Below are 7,274 nucleotides of genomic sequence, written 5' to 3'. Positions count from 1 at the left end.
CATCAACCTCCCTCTATCTAAGCCACTAAATGCTACACAACTTACTACTTACACCCTTTTTCCTCAAGTTTTACTAGTGCACCTCTGTTTGCACTATACTTTCTTATTCTTACTAAAAATACTATTTTATTCCATTAATTCTTGAACCAACTCGTTAACTCCTCTACTTTATTATTATTTATAAGATCTATAACCACAAATAATTTAATTAATAATATCAAACAATCAATACTACTAATAATGATAATACTAATATTATTCAAAAATAATACTAATATTGTCTAACAATAATACTAACGTATTAATACTAAAAATTAAGGTGTTACAGTGTGCAACGATGTTATGCTGATTTTTCTCTTCAGTAGTACCTACATATTATTCATCACATTTCCCAAAAGAGTTTTAAGCATGTTAACACTTTTCATCATGACACTATTGTTAGAAACTAATGTGTTATTACCTTTGCATAAATATGTAGTCTATAAAGAGAATTGAGTCATAGGAACCATGATAATTTGACATTCATAAGTATTGAATAATAAGACAAAAGTATTTAAATCAAAATACTATTTAAGTTCAACAAAATAAATATTGTCTCAGTACAGAAAAAATTCTAATGACTCAAAAGTTAATCATAATTTAAGTCCAAGAATATAAATATTGGTTCAACACATATAAAATTCTCAACATTCAAAGCTGAATCAACCTTCATTTTGATGATGAACCTGCACGACAAGCACCCATTTTAAAAATCATTAAAAATGATTTATTTGATTGGTTATAGGAAAATAAAACTTAAGCAATATTTCTCCTATAAATATGCAATTAAAGAGAGATGAATCTCATTGTCATCTAAGGCCCCTTTTAATGTTAATCTCCCGAGTAATATTATATTTATAAAAGGCAGACAATAACTGAGAAAAGGTAACCTTGGATCCAAGTTTTACAATGGTGCATCAAAGCGAAAAATATATAATAATTACAATACAAAATATATCCAAGTCATGCATTTATTTAAATTCAATAATGAAAATTAACACACACACACTCTTCAACCTGTTATATATAGATCATTTCCTAAAAAACCATTTTATATAGATCATAGATTTAATTTACCATCATCTCACAATCTACTAGTTGCCTACGTACCTTTAATAAAACTTTTTGTGTTTTGACATATGAGATAGTTTATGCTCGTTTCTAACCTATCATCGAAGACCTTATCCATGAATTTATACAAGCACCCCAACAAAGATATGGGTCTAAAATGATAAAGGTGGTATAATTAGTCTACTTTAGTTATAATAGTAAGAAAATAAGAGTAGAAAATTTATGCAAGTATAGCATTACTATCGAATTGATCAAATTAACCCTACCTGTGAATTGGTCAAATATAACCTCTCATCCTATAATAACCTTAGGAAGGTGATAACATGAAGTTTTGGTCGGTCACAATATGGATCTGCAAAGAGAAGGAAAAAAATGATTCTTTATGTTGCATGTGGAGAGTCCTGAAGTAAATAGCTCACTGCTCATCTGAGATAGGTTTTTCTGAACAATGTATGACTGTTAGTTACTTCAATTTACCAAAACCAGTTGGTCTTATATTGGGAAAATTGGGGATTGAAGAAATACCCTGCACATATTAAGGGTTAATGCACAAATCCAGTAGTGATTATTTGAAGTAAATAAGAATGCTAATGAGTTTTATAAGATACGACATGCAACAATTTCATGTACCAGAATATTTGGTGAAGAGAGTATTAATAAGTGTATATTACTAATCCTTTTGAAAAAATTCGTTAAAGACTATAGAACTTTCAGATGATCTAGATTCAAAACAACCATTCTTGAATGTTCTATCAAATCCAAGTTATTGTCAATGTCTTGATGACTATTATTGGAATGAAGATAACCATCAAACTGGAGTGATTTTAGATTTGGAGCAGATATCTGAACTTTTAAATGTTTACAATCAACAAAACCATATCTAATAGTTAGACTTGAAAGTCTATTAGCATATATACAGAGAATTTGTCATCTTTGATTAATTTGAAATTGTCAATGAATAAAGTATTAAGCTTCTTACATTTCAAGAAAGGCTTAGCACAACCATTGCTATCATCCAAAGTAATTGTAACATTTCTTCAACGATTAACTCCAGATGGTATATAGTGTCTAGAAGTTTCACTACCCATCCTAATTGAGCTATACCGAATGAAAGGTCAAGAAAATTTAAACAATGAGAGGAAAATATTGATTGAAAAATTAGCATATTACTTTCCTCATTATGAAGGTAGGTGCCAAATTTGAATTTTTCAAAGTTATGTGATACCACATAATTTAGTCAACTTGCTCAAAAGTTTTGGGGGAATATACCAATTGTGATCAACTTAAATATTACACTAGGCACTGGAGTCTTAACGGTGCTGCAAACTTACTCACATCTTGAAAAAAATTTCTTTTTGAAAGTGTTCATGACTCCAGTTCAAATTAGGAAGATATCTTCCAAGGTCCTTCCATCCTTTGGATAAGATACAAGTTTGAACAACTTCTTTTCTTTTGTAATATGAAAATCTAAGATTTGTATAATAATTGAATTAGGCATGGTACTAATTATGCCAACTTCTATTTCATTGTGTATTACTGTTTTCTTCTTAGAAAATTTCTTCATAATGCATAATGAAATAGCCTTATAAGAAAAGAGTAATACATAATGAAATAGAAGTGGACATAATTTGTACCATGCCTGATTCCATTATTATACAAATCTTTGATTTTCGGATTGCAAAAGATGTTGTTCAAACTTGTATCTTATCCAAAATATGGAAGGACCTTTGGAAATATCTTTCTACTTTGAATGGGAGTCATGTACATTTTCAAAGAGAAATTTTGTCAAGAAGTTCGTGAGTAAGGTTTTGCAACACCGTGAAGGCTCTAGTGCCTAGTGTAATATTGAAGTTGATCATGAATGATGTATTCCCCAAAAACTGTTGAGCAAGTTGATTCAATTTTAATGTATGACATAACGTGGAAAAATTCAAAGTTGGCACCTACCTTCATAACGAGGAAAATAATATGCTACTTTTTCAATCAATATTTTCCCCTCATTCTTTAAATTATCTGGACCGTTCATTCCGTAGAGCTCGATCTCGATAGATAGTGAAGCTTCTAGAAACTATATATCTTCCGGAGTTAGTAAGTTGTCGTCTAAGAAATGTTTCAATTTCTTTAGATGATGACAATGGTTGTGCTAAGCCTTTCTTAAAATGTAAGAAGTTTAGTACTTTATTCATTGAGAATTTCAAATTAATCAGAGATGACAAAATTCTTTGTATATCTGGTGATAGACTTTCTAGCCTAACTATTAGATATGACTTTGTTGATTGTAAACATTTAAAACTTCAGATATATGCTCCAAATCTAAAATCACTCTATTTTGAGGGTTATCTTCCTTCCAATAATAGTCATCAAGTCATTGACCAGAAGTTGGATTTGATAGAATATGCAAGAATCATTGTTTCAAATCAAGATCATTTTAAAGTTCTATAATCTTTAAATAATTTGTTCATAAGGATTAGTAATGTACACTCATTGATTCTCTCTTCGCCTAATCATCATGTACTTGAAATTGTGGCATATCTTATCTTATAAAACTATATAGCATTTGTTGTTTACCTCAAATAGTTGCTAATGAATTTGCACATTAACCTTTAATATGTGCAGGGTTTTTCTTCAATCCTCAATTTTCCCAATATAGAACCAATTGATTTTGATAAATTTAAGTCATTAACAATCATACGTTAGTTAGAAGAACCTATCTCAGAACCTATCCACATGCAACAAAGAGAATCATTTCTTTCTTCTCTTTGGGTGACCTTAGTTATAGTTTGTCCACATACCCATAATCAGATTGTGTCCCTTGGAACTTGTCTAAGCTTAATGGCACTTAATTTGAAAAATTAAGAATGAAAATAAAAGTAGGTCAATAAGAGTTATGAAGTAACCTAGACTTGAAACATTAATGATGTGAAATATCCTTCACGGATTAGGGGAAGCTACGCCTAGCTTAAAAGGGGAAAATTACTAAGCAAAACACTCAGATGGTGAACATGGTATGACTTTGACAAAGGTCACAAAAATTCTACCCCATGGAAGAAATATGATAAAACTCTAGAGATATATATATATTTTAAAATAATCATGATTTATCCAGTATATAATCTATTTTCCTTAGTAACATACCATGTGAAATATACTTCTAATAAAAACACAAAACTTTAAAGATACTAACCCATGTCTTCTAGTAAAATACTTTGGGTATTTCATTTCCTTTTCAACGTACTTTCCTGCCTGGGCGAGTTCCATCTTTCTCAAATCTTTCAACTTCTTTCTCAGATCGGCAAGTAAGTCTAGGTATATCCCTATGGATATAGAACTACAAAACATCAATTTTGTAGTCATTGTTTATCACATTATTTCAATTGTAAGATACCAATAAAATTGAATAGGAATCAGAATTCTAAATAAATAAATAAGATGCACTTGATCATTATATTATTTTACTTTCAGAAAATTTCACCTAAGTTGCAATTGAAAAATACGAAATTGTGCAATGTGTATAATTTTTTTAAAATTAAATAAAATCCCAACACTAGAAAGTAGAAGAAATAATGAAGATAATAAATTATCTTACAATATCTTTCCTTCCATTTTTTCTTATTTTAGTTCTTTGGATCCATCTTCCAATCCATGCAGGTCTGGGATCATTTTGTTTCTTAGAACGTCGATTGAATTGCTTTGATAGTCTTCCTCTCTTTCTTCCCTGTAACATTAATATAAGTTATAAAAATGTGATCAAGATGGGTATTTATATCTTGGCGAGAATATACATTTAAGGTTTATTTTACCTATAGTAGATCTTGTTATCAAAATGAAGTTTATATTTTTTGAGTTGTAAATAACTTACCTTACCTTGTGGAAACTAGTAATAATGGAAAAAAAAACATCATTGGTTGTTTGAGACCATTATTTCTTGTAGTCAAATTTTGATGCATCGACGTAGTTAGCACATACATTCTTGATCATTGATGAGATCATACAAAGAAAATTTAATGTAAGATAATTTTTTATTTTTATAAAAAATTAAAATCTACATCAAAATCATAATGGTTTGATCTCAACCTAATGACCACAAATGTATTCGCTATGCCAATCCGAAAAATATTGACATCAAGGATTTTGATTTTAATAAAATTGAAGTTGTATATTCAAGAACAAATACTGTTGAAGCTAACAATGAAATTATTTGATTAAGAATTCAACTTCAATATATAAAAGTAATTTGTTAACATATTTTTTGAATTACATTTATTATCAATAACGAGTGTTGAAATCCATAAATATTATAAAGTAGACTAACAATAATTAAAACTAAAACATGTTAAATGATAAATATAAAGAATAAACATTGGAACTAAGGTTCCTTAAAAATAAAGATATATACAAGTAACAATATAGAGAAAAGTCATAAGAAATATGTCTAAGAGGATTTCAATGTTGATTCACATGACTTTGTGGTTAGTGAAATATTTTAAGGGTTATCTTAATGTTCACATGCTATAGGTTAGCATTGATGCTATGAAATTGGTTTATATGTCATTGTTGCTATTAATTGTTTGGATATAGATCTAGAAATAGTTTATATTGATTGAACTCTACTTTGTTGAATGTTCTTTCCCCTACTTTCATATTTTCTAATCGTGTTGAAATATCCCTGGTGTTCAAAATTTAATATATCATCCATTTCGAGAAATATGTAAATGATGGTTTTTCTAAGATAGAGTTATCTTTAAGTTTAGTTACTTGGTTGGTCTTCTAGGGAGTGTATACAATATAAAAGTATGGAGACTTTAATCCAAATAACAAACAACTGAATATGTATTTGTTTACTAAATACATATTGTAGCATCATATGATAGGCTAGAAGTTATATCTTAAAGGAGTAGGTTACTGTACATTGAAATTGTTTCACAGTCAATATATATATATATATACTCGAAGATATCTCTCCATAATGATCCAATGTTAGTATTGGCCTCCCAATTGGTACTAAATACAACCCTATAAGAATAGTGAGGGTTTTCAATATGCATGTTTGATTGAAGATTCATTCTAAGTGCTAAATATTTGATCACAACCTAAATCTTACAAATGATTGATCCTGATATAAAATTTATTGTAACTTGAAAAAAAATAGACCACCTCAATTAAGTTATTATGAGTCTAAAATTCCTTCTTCTAATTGATTGTAGAATAATTTTTATCAAATCATTAAAACTTCTTGATTTTTTTGGTATTAACTAGCTGGTTCTCAAAGGAAAGAGGCCTTGGTAATCAAGAGTTTAACCAAAAAGTAAGTAAATTTTAGACAATAATTGTTCCATCCAAGAATCCTACTCACATTCTCTTGAATATTATTCCTTGGTGAAGATTATTAAACACATAAGTCCAATTGCTTGATTAAAACTTATTGATTTAATCCAAACTTGACATGTATAAGTTGAATTAAGTGATATCAAAATATGGGTAGTTAGATATTGATCAAAGCCTTTATAAATCAAAGATTTATTAAAAATATGACTTTATATCACCTTTACAGTTGAGATCCTTCATAAAATTAAAAGGATAAAATTACATGGATAAAATTTGACATGCCTAATAAGAATGATGTCACTATTGCTAAGGCAAAATTTCATATTTTTTTTTTCAATTAAAGTTGAAATGTTTGAAGACTATTCTACAATTTCTGCAAGATCTGAGTGTGTCAATCTGAATTATGAGTCACTCTGTTTTGTTAGAAAAAAAATAGTTTCAAGAGATAAATTTAACATACAAAATGAAGAGAAAAATTGATGAGACAGGAAATAAAGTAATTAGGTTCAGTTACCCTTCGTTTTTTTCTTTTCAAAGGAGAGTTTGAAGAAGGGGTGTTTTGTTCTTCCCCTTTGAATGAGATTTGGAGACTTTCTTCTTCATTCTTTGATTCTTGAATAGTTGATATGTTGGAATCTGCATTCTTCATTTCATCCAAGATTTGATCGTGAAACTCTAGACTTTGAGTCATTGTGGGCTTATCAAATGACTTATAAAGAGATTGAAGTTAGGTTATTTATTTGTTCTCTGTTACTTTTAGACAATTACAAAGATGCTTGAATTTCAGTGAAAGAAAGGAGGTAGAAATTGTATACGTTATAGAGGAAATTGAGGGAGAA

The sequence above is a fragment of the Medicago truncatula genome, chromosome 3, assembly GCF_003473485.1.
Source record: "Medicago truncatula cultivar Jemalong A17 chromosome 3, MtrunA17r5.0-ANR, whole genome shotgun sequence".
NCBI lineage: Eukaryota > Viridiplantae > Streptophyta > Magnoliopsida > Fabales > Fabaceae > Medicago > Medicago truncatula.
Note: the sequence above shows the minus strand (reverse complement) of the source record.